This window comes from Arachis ipaensis, chromosome B4 (assembly GCF_059453495.1).
Source record: "Arachis ipaensis isolate K30076 ecotype BB chromosome B4, ASM5945349v1, whole genome shotgun sequence".
Classification (NCBI taxonomy): Eukaryota; Viridiplantae; Streptophyta; class Magnoliopsida; order Fabales; family Fabaceae; genus Arachis; species Arachis ipaensis.
The window spans coordinates 85,143,536-85,169,225 of NC_142439.1; the positions used below are offsets into that span (position 1 = coordinate 85,143,536).

The window sequence follows — 25,690 nt, forward strand, 5'->3', positions numbered from 1 at the left end:
GAAAGATGAGAGTTAGTCCTTCAATTGAATGAAGACTACCTTGTGTTTAAGGCTCAAGGAAGCTTCTCTTAATACAGAGTCAAACAGAACCCCCACACTCAAATTCTAAGTTTGGTGTTGGGAGGCCATCATTAAGCTCTGAGTCTCTGTGAAGCTCTCTAAGAGCTCACTGTCAAGCTATTGACATTAAAGAAGCGCTTATTGGGAGGCAACCCAATGTTATTTAATTATATCTATTTTTTTCCATTGCTATGTTATGTTTTCTTTAGGTTGATGATCATGTGGAGTCATAAAAATAGCTGCAGAATTAAAGTGGAATAAAAAACAACATAAAAAACAACACACCCTAGAGAACAGGCTTACTGGCGTTTAACGCCCAGTCTGGCAGCATTCTGGGTGTTAAATGCCAGAATTGGCAGATAGACTGGCGTTTAACGCCAGAAAAGGGTGTCTGGCTGTGTGGCTGGCGTTAAACACCAGAATTGGCAGACAGACTGGCGTTTAATGCCAGAAAAGGGTGTCTGGTTGGTGTTAAACGCCAGAAAAGAGCATCATCCTGGCGTTTAATGCCAGGAAAGGTAGCAGAGAAGGTGTTAAAAGCCAGAATTGGCACACAGAGGGCGTTTAAACGCCAGAAAGGTGTAGGGACCCAAATTCCTTGACACCTCAGGATCTGTGGACCCCACAGGATCCCCACCTACCCCACCTCTCTTTCTCTCCTCTTCACACCTTTCCATAATACTCTTTCCCAAACACCATTCACCTATCAAGTCCTACCCTCTTTCCCATAATCTCTTCACCACTCACATCCATCCACTATTCCCCAAAAACCCATCATAAAACCTCTAGAAAGAGGAAAGGGAAGGCAATTGCTTCTACCTCTGAATCATGGGAGATGGAGAGATTCATCTCAAAAGTCCATCAAGACCACTTCTATGAAGTTTTGGCAAAGAAAAAGGTGATTCATGAGGTCCCCTTCATGCTCAAAAAGAGTGAATATTCAGAGAACCGACGCGAGGTTCGGAGAAGAGGTTGGGAAACTCTCACCAACCCCATCCAACAAGTCGGAATCTTAATGGTTCAAGAGTTCTATTCTAATGCATGGATCACTAAGAATCATGATCAAAGTGTAAACCCGAACCCAAAGAATTGGCTCACAATGGTTCGGGGGAAATACTTGGATTTCAGTCCGAAAACTGTAAGGTTGGCATTCAACTTGCCAATAATGAAAGGAGATTCTCATTCTTTCACTAGAAGAGTCAACTTTGATCAAAGGTTAGACCAAGTCCTCACAGACATTTGTGTGGAAGGAGCACAATGGAAGAGAGACTCAAGAGGCAAGCCGGTTCAATTGAGAAGGCCTGACCTTAAACCCGTGGCTAGGGGATGGTTGGAGTTCATCCAATGCTCTATCATTCCCACTAGCATCCGGTCCGAAGTAACTGTGGATCGGGCTATCATGATCCATAGTATCATGATTGGAGAGGAAGTGGAAATTCATGAGATCATATCTCTAGAACTATACAAAGTGGCCGACAAGCCATCCACTTTGGCAAGGTTAGCCTTTCCTCATCTTATCTGTCACCTATGCAATTCATCTGGATTTGTCATAGAGGAAGATATCCTCATTGAAGGGGACAAGCCCATCACTAAGAAGAGGATGGAGCAAACAAGAGAGCCTACTCATGGACCTCAACAAGAGCATGAGGAAATTCCTCATCAAGAAATCCCTGAGATGCCTCAAGGGATGCATTTCCCTTCACATAACTATTGGGAGCAACTAAGAATGGAGCGCCAAGAGCACTCCATCATCCTCCATGAAATCAGAGAGGACCAAAAGGCCATGAGAGAGGAGCAACAAAGGCAAGGAAGAGACATAGAGGAGCTCAAGCACTCCATAGGATCTTCAAGAGGAAGAACTAGCCGCCGTCACTAAGGTGGACCCGTTCTTTAATTTCCTTGTTCTTATTTTTCTATTTTTCATTTCTATGCTTTATGTTTTCTCTATGTTTGTGTCTTCATTACATGATCATTAGTGTTTAGTGTCTATGTCTTAAAGCTATGAATGATTCCATGAATCCCTCACCTTTCTTAAATGAGAAAGGTTTTTATTTGCAAAAGAACAAGAAGTTCATAATTTTGAAAATTATCTTGAAATTAGCTTAATTATTTTGATGTGGTGGCAATACTTTTTGTTTTCTAAATGAATGCTTGAACAGTGCATATTTTTGATAGTGAAGTTTATGAATGTTAAAATTGTTGGCTCTTGAAAGAATAATGAAAAAAAGAGAAATGTTATTGACAATCTGAAAAATCATAAAATTGATTCTTGAAGCAAGAAAAAAGCAGTGAAAAATACAAAGCTTGCGAAAAACATGGCAAAAGATAAAGAAAAAGAAAGAAAAAGAAAAAGCAAGCAGAAAAAGCCAATAACCCTTTAAACCAAAAGACAAGGGTAAAAAGGATCCAAGGCTTTGAGCATTAATGGATAGGAGGGCCCAAAGGAATAAAATTCTGGCATAAGCGGCTAAATCAAGCTGTCCCTAACCATGTGCTTGTGGCGTGAAGTTGTCAAGTGAAAAGCTTGAGACTGAGAGGTTAAAGTCGTGGTCCAAAGCAAAAAGAGTGTGCTTAAGAACTCTGGGCACCTCTAACTGGGGACTCTAGCAAAGATGAGTCACAATCTGAAAAAGTTCACCCAGTTATGTGTCTGTGGCATTTATGTATCCGGTGGTAATACTGGAAAACAAAATGCTTAGGGTCATGGCCAAGACTAATAAAAGTAGCTGTGTTCAAGAATCAACATACTAAACTAGGAGAATCAATAACACTATCTGAATTCTGAGTTCCTATGGATGCCAATCATTCTGAACTTCAAAGGATAAAGTGAGATGCCAAAACTGTTCAGAAGCAAAAAGCTACTAGTCCCGCTCATCTAATTGAAACTAATCTTCATTGATATTTTTGAAACTTATTGTATATTGTCTTCTTTTTATCCTATTTTGTTTTTATTTGCTTGGGGACAAGCAACAATTTAAGTTTGGTGTTGTGATGAGCGGATAATTTATACCCTTTTTGGCATTATTTTTATATAGTTTTTAGTATGTTTTAGTTACTTTTTATTATATTTTTATTAGTTTTTATGCAAAAATCACATTTATGGACTTTACTATGAGTTTGTGTGTTTTTCTATAATTTCAGGTATTTTTTGGCTGAAATTGAGGGACCTGAGCAAAAATCTGATTCAGAGACTGAGAAAGGACTGCAGATGCTTTTGGACTCTGACCCTGCTGCACTCGAAATGGATTTTTTGGAGCTACAGAAGCCCAATTAGCGGGATCTTAATTGTGTTGGAAAGTAGACATCTTGGGCTTTCCAGCAATATATAATAGTCCATATTTTGCCCGAGATTGGATGGCCCAAACTGGCGTAAAACGCCAGCTAGAGACCCTTTTCTGGCGTAAAATGCCAGAACTGGCACCAAAACTGGAGTTAAACGCCCAAACTGTTATCCAAGCTGGCGTTTAACTCTAGAAATAGTCTATGCACGTGTAAAACTCAATGCTCAGCCCAAGCATACACCAAGTGGGGCCCAGAAGTGGATTTCTGCACTATCTACACTTAGTTACTTAATTTCTGTAAACCCTAGTAACTAGTTTAGTATAAATATCACTTTTTACTGTTGTATTCGCATTTTTTTTATCGATCTTTTGGATCAAGCTTATGCCATTGTTCACGTTTGGAGGCTGGCTATTCGGCCATGCCTAGACCTCTTTTCTCTTATGTATTTTCTATGGTGGAGTTTCTACATCTCATAGATTAAGGTGTGGAGCTTTGCTATTCTTCATGAATTAATGCAAGTACTATTAATTTTCTTTCAATTCACGCCTACTTCTTCTCCAAGATATACTCTCGTACTTAATTCAGTTAAGTCAGAATGAAAGGGGGACAATCACCCACTATCTTCGTTACTCGCTTAGCCAAGATCCGCGTGCCTGACAACCACAAGCGGTCTACATGATGTTCAACGTAGTCATTGGACGATAGCCAGAGTATATTCTCTTGGGTCTCTAATCCAAGATTTGCATCGCCTCTCCTAACAACAGAGCATCCGAATCCATGAGATTAGAACCTTCGTGGTATAGGCTAGAACCAATTGGTAGCATTCCTGAGATCCAGAAAGTCTAAACCTTGTCTGTGGTATTCCGAGTAGGATCTGGGAAGGGATGACTGTGTCGAGCTTCAAACTTGCGAATGTTGGGCGCAGTGACAGTGTGCAAAAGGATAGAGAGATCCTATTCCCACGCTAGTGAGAACTGACAGATAATTAGCCGTGCGGTAGCTGTGCCTGGTATTTTTGATCCGAGACGAGAAATCCGACAGTTGATTAGCCGTGCAGAGATTGTACCTGGTATTTTTCATCCGAGAGGATCATACAGCTTGCCATGGAAGGGAGCACGCATGATTGGAAGAAGACAATAGGAAAGTAGTGGTTCAGAAGCAACAAAGCATCTCCGAACGCTTATCTGAAATTCCCACCAATGAATTACATAAGTATCTTTATCTTATTTTATGTTTTATTTATCTTTTAATTGTCAAAACCTCATAACCATTTGAATCCGCCTGACTAAGATTTACAGGATGACCATAGCTTACTTCAAGTTGACAATCTCCATCGGATCGATCCTTACTCATGTAAGGTATTACTTGGATGACCCAGTGCACTTGCTGGTTAGTTGTGCGGAGTTGTGAAAAGTGTGATCACAATTCCGTGCACCAATAAACCATGTATAAAGATGCAAACATATGATGTATAGGTGACGTTACAGCCATAATGAATGATTATGAATATGTTTATGAATGAATATAGAATGATTATCTAAGTTACGAGTTTTCCTGTGTAAAGTACCTTGGCTTGCCACCATGTGTTCCAGGTTGAAATTCTATACTCTGTTGACCCTATGACGTAAGGGTGACCTAGGCACTTATAAATTCCTGGAAAGGTTAACCCCTATTGAGTAAAGTTTATATATATATATATATATATGAATTATGAATAGGAAGAGAAAAAGCTAAGCATAGACTCATGGGGATGCGCATCAGGGGATAGTCCAGGGTTTAGCAGCCGGACTTGTCGGGTTGGCTTGATAACCGACAGATGAGACTCATCAGCCATAGGACAGGCATGCATCATATGCATATTGTTTGAATTGCTTGTTTATGCATTAATCGGGATTGCGTAAGTGATTATAATATGCTATTTGTTATATTTGCTATCTGTATTACCTATATTCTATCTGTGTTTCCCATTGTCTGCTTGTTTGTCTTTGTAATTTCACCAGAGATGGAGGAACAGAGGAAAGGCGGAGAGATTTAGTGTTCTAGTTAAAGTTTTAGTTAGATTTAAGGAATTGGTTACGTTTAGGAAGCCTTAGTGAACCACCCTGATTCATGGTTTCTGTTGTAGTTCTTAAAGTTTTATAATCTGAGTGTCGGCGTTCTAGGATTGCCTCTGGCATTTTCAGGACCTTATATCTTATGTATGTGGCACATTTACCATGCTGAGAACCCCCGATTTTCATTCCATACAGATATTTGTGGTTTTTAGATGCAGGTCAGGCGGCACCTCGCTAGGTGTCTGGAGTTCTCCACAGCGAAGTGGGCTTTTTGGGATTATGTTTGTATTCTGTTTTGTTATATATATATATATATATATATATATATATATATATATATATATATATATATATATAAGGAGATCCAACAGTTACTCCTTAGTGCCTGTTGTGACAGTCATGATCAATTCAACCACCCTGCTCCTTTGTGGAAGAATCCAGAATTCTATGTTCGACTCCCCTTTAAAAGAATGAAGACATCAACCCTACAAAGGCCACGCATTCAGGGATGAACCCCGAAGATCTTAAGATGGCAAGAGCTGAATGTGCAGCCCTTCTTGTTCAAGGGCTCATTGAACCAACCAATTCTAACTGGGCGTGTCAAGCATTCTATGTTGAAAAAAGGGCTGAGCAAAACAGAGGAAAGAAGAGGCTTGTCATTGATTATAAACCTCTGAATGTCTTCTTACAAGATGAAAAGTTTCCTCTACCAAGAATCTCAGTTATCACACAGAGATTAAGTGGAGCAAAGATATTCAGCAAGTTTGATTTAAAAGCTGGATTTTGGCAAATTGGGCTCCATCCCGAGGATAGGTATAAAACAACATTCTGTATACCTGAAGCCCAATACCAATGGACAGTAATGCCATTTGGACTTAAAGTAGCCCCATCTCTCTTCCAAAAAGTAATGACCAAAATCTTTGAGCCCATATTACACTCCACACTCATCTACATTGATGATATCTTACTGTTCTCAAAAGACAGTGAAGCCCACAAAGCACTCCTGGCCCAATTCACTCAAATCATCAGAAATCAAGGAATCATGTTATCTTCAAAAAAGAGCTCTATTGCTAAGACAAAAATTGAATTCCTTGGGATGATCTTCGAAGATGGATTTTTTCAACCAGGAGAGCATCTCGCCAAAGAGTTAATCCATTTTCCTGATGAAAACATGACGGTCAAACAAGTCCAACAATTCCTGGGAATCATAAACTACATCAGAGACTTTATCCCAGATGTGACCAGACACACCAACCAGCTGTCAAAACTCCTAAAAAAGAAGCCCTCACCATGGGGACCTGAGCAAACCACAGCTGTCAAAACCCTGAAGAAGATAGAATAAGACCCCCCACCTTTAAAGATTCCCAGCACAAGAAAAAAGAATACTGCAGACAGATGCTAGTGATAAATTCTGGGGAGCTGTGCTACTTGAAGAAATTGATGGGACAAGACACTATTGCGCGCATGCTAGTGGACAATTCAAAGAATCTGAAAAACATTACCATGCCACTTACAAGGAGATTCTTGCTATCAAGAGAGGAATAGAAAAATTCAATTTTTATCTCAGTGCTTATCATTTCACTGTAGAAATGGATAACACCTCTTTCCCATCAATGCTGAAAATCAAGAAAAAAATCTTGTCAAACTCTCAATTGCTAAGATGGAAAGATTGGTTCTCCCGCTATAAATTCGAGGTGAAACACATTAAAGGACACCAAAACACACTTGCTGATTTCCTCTCCAGACCTACCAAAGAACCAATCCCAAAACCGATCCATTACATCTGTACCATGAGTTCCTACAATCCTCCATGCACCATTCCATTCCCTGACTGCCCACTTCACAAAAGTCCATACAGAAGAAAGATTGGTCCGTTTCCACTCAACGCAACACCCCAGACGGAGTTCCAAATAGACAGTCTAGCCAGACAAACCTTGTTCTACTGGCTACACCAGCTCCTTGTTATAACTCTAATCCATCCAAATCCAAAGTACTTCAACATGGATACCCCCTTTTGTACTGTACCAATAATCCAAGGACCTATACCAGAGGAAATGATGTGGTATATCTAGGCTCTTTCTTCCATGTATACGTGTGCTATCTTATTGCCACTCTTTCCTGTATATCACATCCTGTGTAACTGCACTTAAGCCCATTCTCATCTAGTCCGGTTATTCTCTATGTATGCACTACTTGAAGCATGGAGAGGAATGTTATATAATATGATTGAAAGGCACCAACTATGGAATAAACCCTCTAAGGCAAAACGGAAATTCTATTATTTTGTCACCTTACAGAGGAGTTATTTCACTGGGAGAAATTCTCACACCATGAACAGAGTCGATATTGTTGGATACACTACCATGTGGCCCACGGATGAGAAGACAATCCTGAATGCCTTAGCCAAATACCTTTGCCAACTGTGGCAACCTGGTCTGTATGGAGAAGGAGATCTAGTTGAAGGACTCCCGTTTCAAATAGATATTCCCCCAATAACTCTCCAAGAATTCCAGTCCATATTCATAACTTCAGGAATAATCAATCAATTTGGACAATACTCTTTTTATGCTCCAAGAGACCAGCCCAGCACGTCTACACAAATTCCAAACAGAAATGCTGAAGATATGAATTCTGAAGATCCAGATGGAAGAGTATATGCCTTACCACCAAGCCCAACTAGAATTGATGCAGGAATACCCAATGATGCTGAAGGCCTAAACTCAAACCCATATGACCCATATCTACAAGATGCCCAAGACCCGAATGAAGAAAACACTGAAGACCTGTTTGCATATCTACAAGACCCAGATATGGATCTTAGAGCTGTTAATTTGGCTTCTGATGACACATCATCTTTCTCAGATGGTGATGGAACCCTTCCAGAGGACTATTTCAAACCTTCCCTTTATTAGGACACTGTTGTTCCCACTATGTATAATTATGAGTGTGCTAAAATAAAGTGACCTCAGTCACATGCTTAGAAAATGCCAAAAAAGATAAGGCTTATCCTTATCCTCCAACTGGCATTGTATGATAGGTTTGTCTAGATTTCGTTATATGTATGTATGTATAGATTCTCCCTATGTATATATGTTTTACTTTTGCACCTCATAGAGTTTATGGAGAACTAGGGTTGCTTTTATGTATTTTGGGTTAAGGATTATTGACCTTGAGATTGATAGGGTGGATGGTTATTTTAGTTGTTGGCTACTGCAGAAGTGTAATCCTCTTGTACTTGATGGCATTGGTCGGTGTAATGTGCGGTACTAGAGCATAAACCACACACTCTAGGAGGTCCTTCAAGCTGGAGAATTTGAGGTGGGGCTTAGATGGCTTAGATTGATTGAGATGCCTTTTGTCCTTGGTGAATCTCTTTGAGGAGAGTGGTCATTTCTCCAAGCACTTTAGTCAAAGCCGATTCGGAAGGAGGTATATCCACCACACTCTTGGGATGATTGTTCCTCACTCTCACATGTTCGGTAGCTTCGGCGACATCATTGATCAAACTCCATGCTTCCGCCGCCGTCTTGTTCTTAGAAAGAGAACCACCACTTAGAAGCGGTGAGCAATCTCTTATACGGTGCACAAAGACCTCCAGTGAAATAGCTAATGAGCAAATGAGTATCCAACCCATGATGTGGACAAGATTCCAAGTTTCCAACAACCTCTTAAATTGAGTCCAATATTCATAGAGTGTCTCTTGGTCTCTTTGCATTATACCGAAAATTTCCTTCCAGATGTAGTTGGTCTTCGCCGGAGGAAAGAACTTATCTAAGAACTCTCTTCTCAATATGTCCCATTCAGTCACCACTTCATCAGGTTGGAAGTAGAACCATTCTTTTGCTTGCCCCTCAAGAGAGAAGGGAAAAGCAAAAACCACGATAGCAATCTCATCGGCACCATGCCTTCGAGCCATAGAGCAGGCTACTTGAAAGTCTCTCAAATGCCTAATGGGGTCATGACCCGGTAGTCCATGATAATTAGGAAGCAAGTTAATCAGACTATTCTTCAGCTCAAAATTAGGATCAAGATTTGGATACCTAGCTTGCAACAGTTGAAGAATGAGATCCGATGCTCCTTGTTCATGCAAGGTAATCCTACGTGGCTCCATCATGTGGTTTTTACCTGTAGTATGCAAAGATGGATCAGTAGTGCCAACAGCGAAATAGGAAGTTTCCTCATTGAATGTGGACTCTAGATCACTCTTGATTCTGTCTAGTGTTTCAAAAAGTTCCTCAAGAGAGGGTCGAAGTGCTAGCCGTGTAATCCATCTGCCGCCTAGCTTGCCGAGTATGTAGTAGAGCTCTTTCAATTTTGGGATCAAACTTGGCTAAGCTAGGATTCGGTTGAGACTGAGTCATTCAACTTAGAAGTCATAGCTCATGCATTAAAGAAAATCTAAACTAAAAATAAACTAATGAAAGAAAATAAACTATCTACACTGTGAGTGCTCAAATATCCTCCATAGCCAAGATTCTCTCAGGGTTGGCCCTACCTCCTACCAACAATACCAACACCAACCAAGCCTCTAGCTCATCTAGCCTTCCTTCCCAACCTATCCCAAACCCGAGGGGTAGCATCAATGCAATTACTTTGAGGAGTGGTACAACGCTTGAGGAAGTCGAGCCCAAGCCTATTAAGTTGGTGGAGGATGTTCCTAATGTAGAAGTTGGTGAAACAATGGAGATAGATGAAGATGAAAAGGAGGAAGAAGTCGCAAGGGAAGAAGAAGAACAATTGAGGATCAAGGAACCGAAGAGGAAGAACAACTTAAAGGAACAAATTCCTATACCTTTCCCTACGATAGCCAAGAAGATCAAGAAGCATGAGGAGCTTGATCCCAAGATAGTGAAAATCTTCAAGAATGTGGAGGTAACTATTCCACTCTTTGATGCCATACATCAAATATGCTAAGTTCCCGAAATATGCTAAGTTCCTTAAGGATGTGTGCACTCACAAAGAGAAGATTGGTGGACTAAGGATGAATCTATTAGGTAATTCTGTTTCTTCTGTGATGGATGATTTTCCTAAAAAATATAGTGATCCCGGTCCTTACTTGGTATCTTGTATGATTGGTGAGATTCAACTTAAGGATTGCATGTGCGACCTAGGGTCGTGTGCGAGCATTATTCCACTCTCGATTTATGAGAAGTTGAACCTTGCACTGTTGAGGCGATCCGGAGCTAGGTTTGTGCTTACAGACGAGAGTATAATTTCAGTTGTGGGTATTGCTGAGAATGTATTGGTGAGAATTCAGGACTTAATCTTTCCAGTGGATTTCTATATCTGAGAGACACCTCCCATTGATTCGGATAGCCATCCTCCATCTTACTTGGGAGGCCATTCTTGAAAACATCCTGGTTAAAACTAGATACATTTTTTGGGGATTATTCATTTGAGGCCAAAGGAAAGGTGGTAAAGTTCAATTTGGAAGAAACCATGAGACAACCTCTAGAGGTCCACTCAATTTTCGGTTGTGACATTATTGAAGATAATGTAGTTGAAGAACACTTTGGGAGTGAGGATGAGATAAGTGTCAATAGAGACTTGAGTATAAGATGACTTAGCAAGGAAAAAGGGAATTGATCCACAACTTCCACATTCTCAAGGAAACAAGGCACCCAATCATGGTGCAATTGACAAGTGGAAGCATCTTTCCTTGAAGAATACTCTTACTAAGGCTAACAAGAAGGACAAAATGGATGTCCTTGAAGATATTCCAAAGAGGTGATCATAAGCTCATGACCGTCTGATGAGCGGATAATTTATACCCTTTTTGGCATTGTTTTTAGTACGTTTTTAGTATGTTTTAGTTAGTTTTTATTATATTTTTATTAGTTTTTATTCAAAAATCACATTTTTGGACTTTACTATGAGTTTGTGTATTTTTCTGTGATTTCAGGTATTTTCTGGCTGAAATTGAGGGACTTGAGCAAAAATCTGATTCAGAGGCTGAAAAAGGACTGCAGATGCTGTTGGATTCTGACCCTCCTACACTCGAAGTGGATTTTCTGGAGCTACATAAGCCCAATTGGCGCGCTCTTAATTGAGTTGGAAAGTAGACATCCTGGGCTTTCCAGCAATATGTGATAGTCCATACTTTTCCCGAGATTTTATGGCCCAAACTGGCGTTCAAAGTCAGCCCAAGGAATTCTGGCGTAAAACGCCCAAACTGGCACCAGAATTGGAGTTAAACGCCCAAATTGGCACCAAAGCTGGCGTTTAACTCCAGGAATAGCCTAAGCACGAAAAAGCTTCGATGCTCAGCCCAAGCACACACCAAGTGGGCCCCGGAAGTAGATTTCTGCACTATCTGCGCTTAGTTACTAATTTTTTGTAAACCCTAGTAACTAGTTTAGTATAAAAACTACTTTTATATGTCTTTTGATAATCTTTGATCATATCATGTAACTTTTACACTTTGAGACCTCCATGGGAGGCTGGCCATTTGGCCATGCCTATCCTATTTTCACTTTCGTATTTTCAACGGTGGAGCATCTACACCCATAGATTAAGGTGTGGAGCTCTGCTGTTCTTTATGAATCAATGCAATTACTACTATTTTTCTATACAATTAACGTGTACTTATTCTCCAAGATACACTATTGTTATTAATTCAGTTAAGTCAGAATGAATGGGCAACCCGTGACAATCACCCAATCTTCGTTACTCGCTTAGCCAAGATCCGCGTACCTGACAACCACAAAGCGGTCTACATGATGTTCAACGTAGTCATTGGATGCCAGCCAGAGTATATTCTCTTGGGTTTCTAACAAAACATTCGTGGTATAGGCTAGAATCATTGGCAGCATTCCTGAGATCCGGAAAGTCTAAACCATGTCTGTGGTATTCCGAGTAGGATTCGGGATCTGGAAAGTCTAACCTTGTCTGTGGTATTCCGAGTAGGATCTAGGAAGGGATGATTGTGACGTGCTTCAAACCTGCGAATGTGGGGCGCAAGTGACAGTGCGCAAAAAGACAATGGTCCTATTCCGACGCTAGCGGGAACCGACAGATGATTAGCCCTGCGGTGACAACGCATATGGATTTGTTTTCATCCGAGAGAATCATACAGCTTGCCATGGAAGGAGGTAACGCATGGTTGGAAGAAGGCAGTAGGAAAACAGAAGTTCAGAAGCAACATAGCATCTTCATACGCTTATCTGAAATTCCCACCAATGAAATACATAAGTATTTCTATCTTATTTTATGTTTTATTTATATTTTAATTATCAAAACCTCAACCAATTTAATCCGCCTGACTGAGATTTACAAGATGACTATAGCTTGCTTCAAGCCGACAATCTCCGTGGGATGGACCCTTACTCATGTAAGGTATTACTTGGACGACCCAGTGCACTTGCTGGTTAGTTGCATCGGAGTTGTGAATAAAAAGTGTTGTGATCACGATTCTGTGCACCAACTTTTTGGCGCCGTTGCCGGGGATTGTTCGAGTTTGGACAACTAACGGTTCATCTTGTTGCTCAGATTAGGTAATTTTATTTTATTTTTAAGCTTTTTATTTCTTATTTTCGAAAAATACAAAAAAAATTTTTCTTCTTTTTCGTTTTTCCCAAAAGAATTTTCGAAAAAATACAAAAAAATTTAATAAAATCATAAAAACAAAAAATATTGTGTTTCTTGTTTGAGTTAGTGTCAATTTTTAAGTTTGGTGTCAATTGCATATTTTCCTTTTCTAAAAATTTTCGAAAAAACCATGCACGTGTTCTTAATGATCTTCAAGTTGTTCTTGATGATTTTCTTTGTTTAATCTTTAATTTTTCATGTTTTGTGTCTTTTCTTGTTTTTCATATGCATTTTCAATTTATTAGTGTCTTAACATTAAAAATTTTTAAGTTTGGTGTCTTCCATGTTTTTCTTTTCTTAAAAAAAAATTTCAAAAATAAGTCTTGGTGATTATCTTGATCATAAATTTCAATTTAAAAATTCTATCTTTTCAAATCTTTTTCAAAATCAAATCTTTTTCAATTTTCTTTTAATATTTTCGAATTCCTTTTTAAAAATTTTCAAAATCTTTTTCATTTTTCTTTTAATATTTTCGAAAATATTCAAATTAATTTTCAAAATCTTCTTCTTATTTTACTTCAAATTTTTGAAAATCTCATTAACATTACATGTTTTGATTCAAAAATTTCAAGTTGTTACTTGCCTATTAAGAAAGGTTCAATCTTTAAATTCTAGAATCATATCTTGTAGTTTCTTATTAGTCAAGTAATCAACTTTAATTTCGAAAATCAAATATTTTTAAATTTCTTTTTCAAATCTTTTTCAAAGTAAATTTCAATCATATCTTTTTCAAAACTTAATTTCAAAATCTTTTCTAACCTCTTATCTTTTCAAAATTGATTTTCAAATCTTTTTCAATTAACTACTTAACTTTTTGTTTGATTTTAAAATTCTTATCTTTTTCAAAACCATCTAACTACTTTCCTCTCTCTAATTTTCGAAAATCATTAACTTCTTTTTCAAAATCCTTTTTAATTAACTAATTATTTCAAAATTTTAATTTTAATTTTATTCCTTCTCTTAATTTTCGAATTCTAACAAAATTTTAAAATAAAAACAAAAATATTTTCCTTTATTTTTAAATTATTCTCGAAAACTCTCTCTCTCTTCTCTTTCTATTTATTCTATTTATTTACTAACACTTCTCTTCTTATAATTTGAACCCTCTCTCCCTCTCTGTGTTTGAATTCTTCATCTCTTCTTCTCTATTTTCATTCTTCTCTTCTTCTACTCACATAAAAGAATCTCTTTACTGTGACATAGAGGATTCCTCTTTTTCTCTGTTCTCTTCTTTTTCATATGAGCAGGAACAAGGATAAGAATATTTTTGTTGAAGCTGATCCTGAACCTGAAAGGACTCTAAAGAGGAAGCTAAGGGAAGAAAAAACACAACTCTCTGGAGAGAACCTGACAGAAAATTTCGAAAAAGAAGCAGAGATGGCCGAACCTAACAACAATGATAGAGATGCAAGGAAGATGCTTGGTGACTTTATTGCACCCTCTTCTGACTTCTGTGGAAGGAGCATCTCAATTCCTGCAATTGGAGCAAACAACTTTGAGCTTAAGCCTCAATTAGTTTCTCTAATGCAGCAGAACTGCAAGTATCATGGACTTCCATTGGAAGATCCTCATCAGTTTTTAGCTGAATTCTTGCAAATCTGTGACACTGTTAAGACCCATGGGGTTGACCCTGAGGTCTATAGACTCATGCTTTTCCCTTTTGCTGTAAGAGACAGAGCAAGGACATGGTTAGACTCACAACCTAAAGAAAGCCTGAACTCTTGAGAAAAGCTGGTCAATGCCTTCTTGGCAAAGTTCTTTCCATCGCAAAAATTGAGTAAGCTTAGAGTGAAAGTCCAGACCTTTAGACAGAAGGAAGGCGAATCCCTCTATGAAGCTTGGGAAAGGTACAAGCAATTGATCAGAAGGTGTCCTTCTGGCATGCTTTCAGAATGGAGCATCATATGCATATTCTATAATGGTCTGTCTGAATTGTCCAAGATGTCATTGGACAACTCTGCTGGTGGATCTCTTCATTTGAAAAAGACGCCTGAAGAAGCCCAGGAACTCATTGAAATGGTTGCAAATAACCAGTTCATGTATACTTCTGAAAGAAATCCTGTGAATAATGGGATGGCTCAGAAGAAAGGAGTTCTTGAGATTGATACTCTGAATGCCATATTGGCTCAGAATAAAATATTGACTCAGCAAGTCAATATGATTTCTCAGAGTCTGAGAAGAATGCAAGCTGCATCTGGCAGTACTAAGGAAGCCTCCTCTGAAGGAGAAGCTTATGACCCTGAGAATCCTGGAATGGAAGAAGTGAATTACATGGGAGATTCCTATGGAAACACTTACAATCTTTCATGGAGGAATCATCCTAATTTCTCATGGAAGGATCAACAGAAGCCTCAACAAGGCTTCAATAATAATAATGGTGGGAGAACACGGTTTGGCAATAGCAAACCTTTTCCATCATCTTCTTAGCAACAGACAGAGAATTCTAAGCAGAGCCTCTCTGACTTAGCAACCATAATCTCTGATCTAAGTAAGACCACTCACAGTTTCATGACTGAAACAAGGTCCTCCATTAGAAATTTGGAGGGACAAGTGGGTCAGCTGAGTAAAAGAGTTACTGAACTCCCTCCAAGTACTCTCCCAAGCAATACAGAAGAGAATCCAAAGAGAGAGTGCAAGGCCATATACACGTCCAACATGGCCAAACCTAGAGAGGAGGAAGAGGCAGTGATTTCCAGTGAGGAAGACCTCAATGGATGTCCACTGGCCACTATACAGTTCCCTCATGAGGAACCAGAGGAATCTGAGGCTCGTCCAGAGACCATAGGGATTCCATTGGATTTACTGTTGCCATTCATGAGCTCTGATGAATATTATTCCTCTGAAGAGGATGAAGATATTATTGAAGAGCAAGTAGCTCTGTATCTAGGAGCAATCATGAAGCTGAATGCCAAGTTATTTGGTAATGAGACTTGGGAGGATGAACCTCCATTGCTCATCAATGAACTGAATGATCTGGTTCAACTGAAATTACCTCAGAAGAAACAGGATCCTGGAAAGCTCTTAATACCTTGTACCATAGGCACCATGACCTTTGAGAAGGCTCTGTGTGACCTGTAACACCCTACCATACAGAGTCTTATGCTTAAGTCATAATCCAGAGATGGCAAGGTATTACGACCTCTAAAATAAAAAAATTTAGTACATATAGTAGTATGAATGATTGATTATAACTAGGAGCCTTTGTAGAAAAAGGGGGTAAACAAAAATCGCAACTCGAAAGCGCAACACTCCGATCGATAACGTAATGAACAGGGATAAGATACCGCGAGATTATATATATACAAAAGAGTGTCAAAAACGGGAATATCAAAACTCAAATCCGGATGCGAAGATAACCGGTCCGAGCATAGCAATATATATATATATATATATATATACATATAATAAAATAAGGAAACCCCAAAGGAAACCCAAAGGGACACAAATACAGAACCCTATTCTCCAAAAATCTCCTATAAGAGGAGTCATCACAGTTTGTATTATTTAGTGGAGATAAAAGTATCTAAACAAGATATATAAACCAAAACAGAGTCCCGAGAACAAAGGATCTTCGCTAATCCAGAAGTCTCCAGCATGCCTCAGCGAGAAACCTCACGTCCTGCATCTGAAAACCACAAAATCCGCATGGGTGAGAACCAGAGGTCCCCAGCATTGTAATAGCTTCCACATATATAATACATAATAATAGAGGAAAGCCGAAGGCAATCCTAGAACTTCCTCCAGATAATATCAAAGCTTATAAACAAGCTAAACCGTAAGTGGCAACTGACTAAAGATCCTTCAGTCTAAGTAATACTTCCCTTTCCAATTCCTTCAGACCTCCCAACCACCAGCAGGAGTATAATATAGCAAACACAGTTATATCAGACAAGAGATTTACAAATAGGAACAGATAAGGCATTTAGACAATTAGCAAGTAATATGCAGTCAAATAGGCAATCTCAAACAATTCATATAGTATGCATATGATGAATGCCTGTCCCTAGTGGCTGATGATATCATCTGTCGGTTATAGAGCCAACCCGACAAGTCCTGGTAGCTAACCATTGGACTGTCTCTCTGTCGCGCATCCCCAACTCGAGTTATACTCATCATAAACTTGATCATAATCATGATCCATATCCATCACCCTCACTGGTGAATATTTACGGGGGCGAGCTCATCCAGGCCTTTCACAGTGCCCGGCCACACTTACGACATAGGGTCACAAGAGCTTCGAGTCTCAACCTGGAGCACGTGGTGGCTAGCCACTGCTTCCTCCCAGGGAAACCCTCATCTCCGATGGTGGAAGCGCAAACATTAACAATTCATTCAACAGCATATATGTATTTATACTTAGCCATAATCATGGTTCCACCGTAACACGACAATAATCTAGCCATCCGGCTCACGGTTAAATCCATAACCAGCCAATTCATTAACAATTACGGCCCTTCGGCCCATGGCACAACAAGCACTTCCACCGCCATCCTCCGTATCTCACATAATCATCTTTGATCCTCAATGATCATCCATTTTCCCTTGCTTCACTCGCAAGTTACCATATTCACTAGCCCCTTGCCTCATTGCTAGGCCTATTATAATGATTTAAGACATAAGTAGTGAGATCGGAGGCTTAGAAGTATGAAATTTGGCTTTTAAAACTCAAAAACCAACTTTGGGATGAAAACAGGGCCACGCGTACGCGCACTCCACGCGCACGCGTGGATGGCCACAAAATCTCATCGACGCGCCAGGGTCATACACGCGGACGCGCAGGTTGAAAAATAACCAAACGACGCGCGAGCGTCAGCCACGCGTACGCGTGGGTGCTCTTGCGCCCCAGGCACAAAACTGGCACAACTCTGGCACAACTCTCGGGAAAATAGCTGGGCATTTGGTGCAGCGCATCGACGCGCCCGCGCACACCACGCACACGCGTGGATGGTGCTTTCTCGAAGAACGGCGCGTACGCGCCAAGTGCACCTACGCGCGGAGGGTCATTCTGCTAAAAAATTTTCTAAGTTAAAAGCTGCAGAATTTACAGATTCAAGCCCCAATCTTCCGACGGACATAACTTTCTCATTTTAAATCGTTTTTCACCTGTTCTTCGAACGGCATGGACATCCCGGATCCAATTTCATTTCTAAACAGATTTGGCACAAAACAGAGACCCGTAGTCGAAGTTATGTCCTATCAAAGTATGCCTAAAAACCATGTTTTCATACAAAACCACAAAGTGCCATTTTCAAAACAAGTCACTTTCAACTCTTTTCAAAATCAATCAAAACATGCCAATTTCATCCCTTTTCTTTGAAATCAATCAAAATGTACCAAAATCAACATCAAGCCATCCTCAACTCACACATTGACACTTTACCAAAATTTCCAAAACCACATCCAACCATTTTAACACTTCTCAATCAAATGGCTAAAGGACAAACACAATATCATATCATACATCCTTCCTCATCCCAATTTCCAATAATACCATTTCCAATCAACCATCATTATATATAATCATCATCATACTCACCATCAACATGGTACCACCCACCAATTCAACCTTAATCATTCATCAAGCATATATCACAACATGCATTTTCTCATACATCACACAACCAAGGCATCAATATTCATAATCACATATATGATCACATCATATATCTCAACCAATCAACAACATCATCAATTCAATGCCTATCTTAGGGCCTCTAGCCTAAGTATTTCCTACCACATTACATATTAGATACGAGAAACCAAGACCATACCTTAGCCGACTTCCCAAGCTCAACCGGAGCACTTCCAAACCACTTGTCCACAAGCTCTCAAGGTCTCAACACCTCCAAGAACAGATTTTATCACACAAAACCCTCTCCCAAGCTTTCCAAAATCACCAATCAAGCTCCAATATTCACATACACATAACCTAAGCCACAATCATCATACCCATACACAACATCTCAATACCCAAACATCATAGAACAAAAAATTACACTAGGGTTGAGAATCTTACCACACCCAAGGTCCAAGGAGACAAGATTAACCTTCTCCTTCAAGAGAGTTGGGTCCTATAACATCAAAGAGCCCAAAATCTCAACATTTTATCCATGAAACTCGAAAACAAGGGCTGGAATTTCGAAGAGCAAAACGTGTCTTACCTCAAGATTGATTGTATGGGTTTTGTAGAGATCTCCACGGTGAACGCGTGGCCACAAACGGTGCGGCAATCGGAGCTCTAGATCAAAAGTTATGGTGGTTTGAAGATCAAATGAGAGAAAGAACTTGAGAGAGTGTTCTTCCCTCCATAGCCTCCATTTCAGCGTGTTTAGTGTCTCAAATGAGGAGAGAGTCCTGAAATGAGGATTTTAGGGTTTAGTTATGTTGGGCCAAGGGCCCACTTTGGGTCCGGTTGGACCGGTTTGGCCTGTTCGGTCCAATCTTGGTCCGATTTCTATAAAATTGGTACCGAAATTCTCGTCTCAATATCCTCTATCATATTAAGCCATAAAAATAACATTTTTGGCTTTCTAGAATAAATTCTCATTTATGGGTTAATTAGCCATTAATTAACCCGGTCTTACATTATTGTAAGGCCCACATCGGTTGGAGAGGGGAACGAAGCATGCCTTATAAGGGTGTGGATACCTCTCCCTAGCATGACGCATTTTGACGAGTGAGTGTGGGGGGCTTAGGCTATCATCCCTATCGTCAAAGGCAAAACCGTGAGGCCTTGTGTGCCAAAGCGAACAATATCGTGCTAGCGGGTGGTCTGGGCTGTTATAGATAGTATCAGAGCCAGAACCCGGATCGATGTGCCAGCGAGGGCGCTGGACTCCCTTAGGGGGGTGGATTGTAAGGCCCACATCGGTTGGAGAGGGGAACGAAGCATGCCTTATAAGGGTGTGGATACCTTTCCCTAGCATGACGCATTTTGACAAGTGAGTGTGGGGGGCTTAGGCTATCATCCCTATCGTCAAAGGCAAAACCGTGAGGCCTTGTGTGCCAAAGCAGACAATATCGTGCTAGCGGGTGGTCTGGGCTGTTACGTGACCTGGGGTCAAGTATAAACGTCATGTCACTCTCTGTAATAGAGAAACTAGGGATCTTTGAGGTACAAGCTGCAAGAATCTCACTAGAGATGGCAGACAATTCAAGAAAATAGGCTTATAGACTTGTAGAGGATGTCTTAGTGAAGATTGAAGGCTTTTATATCCCTGCAGACTTCATAATCCTAGACACTGGGAAGGATGAGGATGAATCCATCATCCTTGGAAGACCCTTCCTAGCCACAGCAAAAGCTGTGATTGATGTGGACAGAGGAGAGTTAGTTCTTCAATTGAATGAGGACTACCTTGTGTTTAAGGCTCAAGGATCTTCTTCTGTAACCATGGAGAGGAAGCATGAAAAGCTTCTCTCAATTCAGAGTCAAACAAAGCCCCCACATTCAACTTCTAAGTTTGGTGTTGGGAGGCCAACACTAAGCTCTGAATCTCTGTGAGGTTCTATAAGTGCTCACTGTCAAGCTATTGACATTAAAGAAGCACTTGTTGGGAGGCAACCCAATGTTATTTAATTATATTTATTTATTTTTCATTGTTATTTTATGTCTTCTTTAGGTTGATGATCATGCGAAGTCACAAAAACAACTACTAAATTCAAGCAAAACGCAAAACAGCATCAAAAATAGCACACCCTGGAGGACAAGCTTACTGGCATTTAAACGCCAGTAAGGATAGTAGAATGGGCGTTTAACGCCCATCCTGGCAGCATTCTGGGCGTTAAACGCCAAAATGGGCAGCACTCTGGGTGTTTAGCGCCAAAAAAGGTTGTCTGGCATCTGGCTGGCGTTAAACGCCAGAAATGGGCATCTGGCTGGTGTTTAACGCCAGAAATGGGCAACAGAGTGGCGTTTAAAGCCAGAAAGGGGCAGCAGACTGGCGTTTAATGCCAGGAAAGGTAACAGAGCTGGCGTTAAACGCCAGATTTGGCACACAATGGGCGTTTAAACACCAGAATGGTGCAGGGACTCAATTTGCTTGACACCTCAGGATCTGTGTACCCCACAGGATCCCCACCTACTCCCCTCTTCTTCTCTCCTCTTCACACCTTTCTATAACACTCTTCCCTATATACCCTTCACCAATCACCTAAATACCTCTTCCCAAACACCCTTCACCTATCAAATCTTACCCTCTTCTCCATACTCTCTTCACTACTCACATCCATCCATCATAAACCCCACCTACCTTACCATTCAAATTCAAACTATTTCCCTCCCAAACCCAGCCCCTCATACACGGCTACCCTCTCTCCCTTACCCTATAAATACCCCTCCTTACCACCTTCAATTCCACACATCATACACACTTTTCCTTCCCTTGGCCGAACCCACTACACATCTCCATCTCCTCCATTTCTGCTTCTTCTCCTCCTTCCTTTCTTCTATTGCTCGAGGACGAGCAAACATTTTAAGTTTGGTGTGGAAAAAAGCCCTGCTTTTTGTTTTTCCATAACCACTAATAGCACCTAAGGTCGGAGAAACCTCTAGAAAGAGGAAAGGGAAGGCAATTGCTTTCACCTCTGAGTCATGGGAGATGGAGAGATTCATCTCAAAGGTCCATCAATACTACTTCTATGAAGTTGTGGCCAAGAAAAAGGTGATCCTCGAAGTCCCTTTCAAGCTCAAAAAGAGTGAATATCCAAAGATCCGACATGAGAATCGAAGAAGAGGTTGGGAAATTCTCACCAACCCCATTCAACAAGTCGGGATCTTAATGGTTCAAGAGTTCTATGCTAATGCATGGGTCACTAAGAATCATGACCAAAGTGTGAACCCGAACCCAAAGAATTGGCTTACAATGGTTCGGGGAAATTACTTGGATTTCAGTCCGGAAAATGTGAGGATAGCATTTAACTTGCCAATGATGCAAGGAGATCCTCACCCTTTCACTAGAAGGGTCAACTTTGATCAAAGGTTGGACCATGTTCTCTTGGACATTTGTGTGGAAGGCGCTCAATGGAAGAGAGACTCAAGAGGCAAGTCGGTTCAACTAAGAAGGCTTGACCTTAAGCCCATGGCTAGGGGATGGCTAGAGTTCATCCAACGCTCTATCATTCCTACTAGAAATCGGTCTGAAGTTACTATAGACCGGGCTATCATGATCCATAGCATCATGATTGGAGAGGAAGTAGAAGTTCATGAGATCATATCCCTAGAACTCTACAAGGTGGTGGAAAAGTCCTCTACTTTGGCAAGGTTAGCCTTCCCTCATCTCATTTGTCACCTCTGTAGTTCAGCTGGAATTGTCATAGAGGAAGACACCCTCATTGATGAGAAAAAGCCCATCACTAAGAAAAGGATGGAGCAAACAAGAGAGCCCACTCATGGACCTCAACAAGAGCATGAGGAAATTCCTCATCATGAAATCCCTGAGATGCCTCAAGGGATGCATTTTCCTCCACAAAACTATTGAGGGTAAATCAACACCTCTTTAGGAGAACTGAGTTCCAACATGGAACAACTAAGAATGGAGCACCAAGAGCACTCCATCATCCTCCTTGAAATAAGAGAAGACCAAAAGGCCATGAGATAGGAACAACAAAGGTAAGGAAGAGACATTGAGGAGCTCAAGCACTCCATACGATCTTCAAGAGGAAGAACAAGCCGCCATCACTAAGGTGGACCCGTTCTTTAATTTCCTTGTTCTTTATTTTCTGTTTTTCGTTCCATATGCTTTATGTTTTATCTATGTTTGTGTCTTTATTACATGATCATTAGTGTTTAGTGTCTATGCCTTAAAGTTATGAATGTCCTATGAATCCTTCACCTTTCTTAAATAAAAAATGTTTTTAATTGCAAAAGAACAAGAAGTGCATGGTTTCGAGTTCTATCTTGAAGTTAGCTTAATTATTTTGATGTGGTGGCAATATTTTTTGTTTTCTGAATGAATGCTTGAACAGTGCATATTTTTTTATATTGTTGTTTATAAATGTTAAAATTGTTGGCTCTTAAAAGAATAATGAAAAAGGAGAAATGTTATTGATAATCTGAAAAATCATAAAATTGATTCTTGAAGCAAGAAAAAAGCAGTGAAAAGAAGAAGCTTGCAAAAAAAAATGGCGAAAAAAAATAAAGAAAAAGAAAGAAAAAGAAAAAGCAAGCAGAAAAAGCCAATAGCTCTTTAAACCAAAAGGCAAGAGCAAAAAAGCCAATAACCCTTTAAACCAAAAGGCAAGGGTGAAAAGGACCCAAGGCTTTGAGCATTAATGGATAGGAGGGCCCAAAGGAATAAAATCCTAGCCTAAACGGCTAAACCAAGCTGTCCCTAACCATGTGCTTGTGGCGTGAAGGTGTCAAGTGAAAAGCTTGAGACTGAGCGGTTAAAGTCGTGGTCCAAAGCAAAAAGAGTGTGCTTAAGAACTCTGGACACCTCTAATTGGGGACTCTAGCAAAGTTGAGTCACAATCTGAAAAGGTTCACCAAGTTATTTGTCTGTGGCATTTATGTATCCGGTGGTAATACTGGAAAACAAAATGCTTAGGGTCACGGCCAAGACTCATAAAGTAGCTGTGTTCAAGAATCAACATACTGAACTAGGAGAATCAATAACACTATCTGAATTCTGAGTTCCTATAGATGCCAATCATTCTGAACTTCAAAGGATAAAGTGAGATGCCAAAACTGTTCAGAAGCAAAAAAAGTTACTAGCCCCGCTCATCTAATTGAAACTAATCTTCACTGATGTTTTCGAAATCTATTGTATATTCTCTTCTTTTTATCCTATCTTGTTTTTAGTTGCTTGGGGACAAGCAACAATTTAAGTTTGGTGTTGTGATGAGCGGATAATTTATACCCTTTTTGGCATTGTTTTTAGTATGTTTTTGGTATGTTTTAGTTAGTTTTTATTATATTTTTATTAGTTTTTATTCAAAAATCACATTTCTGGACTTTACTATGAGTTTGTGTGTTTTTCTGTGATTTCAGGTATTTTCTGGCAAAAATTGAGGGACTTGAGCAAAAATCTGATTCAGAGGCTGAAAAAGGACTGCAGATGCCGTTGGATTCTGACCCTCCTGCACTCGAAGTGGATTTTCTGGAGCTACAGAAACCCAATTGGCGCGCTCTCAATTGAGTTGGAAAGTAAACATCCTGGGATTTCCATAAATATATAATAGTTTATACATTTCCCGAGATTTGATGGCCCAAACTGGCGTTCAAAGTCAGCCCAAGGAATTCTGGGGTAAAACACCAAAACTGGCACCAGAATTAGAGTTAAACGCCCAAACTGGCACCAAAACTGGCGTTTAACTCTAGGAATAACCTAAGCACGAAAAAGCTTCAATGCTCAGCCCAAGCACACACCAAGTGGGCCCCGAAAGTGGATTTCTGCACTATCTGCGCTTAGTTACTCATTTTCTGTAAACCATAGTAACTAGTTTAGTATAAAAACTACTTTTATATGTCTTTTGATCATCTTTGATCATATCATGTAACTTTTACACTTTGAGACCTCCATGGGAGGCTGGCCATTCGGCCATGCCTACCCTATTTTCACTTATGTTTTTTCAACGGTGGAGTTTCTACACCCCCATAGATTAAGGTGTGAAACTCTGCTGTTCTTCATGAAACAATGCAATTACTACTGTTTTTCTATTCAATTCACGCCAACTTCTTCTCCAAGATATACTATTGTTCTTAATTCAGTTAAGTCAGAATGAAGGGGTGACCCGTGACAATCACCTAATCTTCGTTACTCACTTAGCCAAGATCCGCGTGCCTGACAACCACAAAGCGGTCTACATAATGTTCAACGTAGTCATTGGACGCCAGCCAGAGTATATTTTCTTGGGTTTCTAACAAAACCTTCGTGGTATAGGCTAGAATCATTGGCAGCATTCCTGGGATCCGAAAAGTCTAAACTTTGTTTGTGGTATTCCGAGTAGGATCCGGGATCCGGAAAGTCTAACCTTGTCTGTGGTATTCCGAGTAGGATCTGGGAAGGGATGACTGTGACGAGCTTCAAACCTGCGAATGTGGGGCGCAAGTGACAGTGCACAAAAGGACAATGGTCCTATTCCAACGCTAGCGGGAACCGACAGATGATTCACCCTGCGGTGACAGCGCAGATGGATTTGTTTTCATCTGAGAGGATCATACAACTTGCCATGGAAGCAGGTAACGCATGGTTGGAAGAAAGCAGTAGGAAAGCAGAAGTTCAGAAGCAACATAGCATCTTCATACGCTTACCTGAAATTTCCACCAATGAATTACATAAGTATTTCTATCTTATTGTATTTCTATCTTATTTTATGTTTTATTTATATTTTAATTATCAAAACCTCATAACTAATTTAATCTGCCTGACTGAGATTTACAAGATGACCATAGCTTGCTTCAAGCCGACAATCTCCGTGGGATCAACCCTTACTCACGTAAGGTATTACTTGGACGACCCAGTGCACTTGCTGGTTAGTTGCATCGGAGTTGTGAATAAAAGTGTTGTGATCACGATTCCGTGCACCACCATCCAACTTAAGGACGTTAAAGAAAAGTGCTAGGTGGGAGACACCCCACCATGGTATGATCCTCCTTGTACATAGTTTCTTGCATGTAGTTTTAGGGTCTTTGTTTGATGTTGTGAGTTTGTTTAAGTGCCCTTGATTTTTTATTGATCTTGTCGAGTTTGTTAGAGTCTTCATGAGAA

At 40.1% G+C, this 25,690-nt stretch overlaps 1 non-coding gene across 1 annotated transcript; it reads right to left on the bottom strand.

Moving 5' to 3' along the window:
* Positions 1-14,762: 14,762 nt before the first annotated feature.
* On the bottom strand, positions 14,763-14,866 carry LOC148568208 (small nucleolar RNA R71). Its single transcript, XR_015882349.1, has one exon. It is a non-coding gene; the product is annotated as a small nucleolar RNA R71 (small nucleolar RNA).
* Between the last annotated feature and the right edge of the window lie 10,824 nt (positions 14,867-25,690).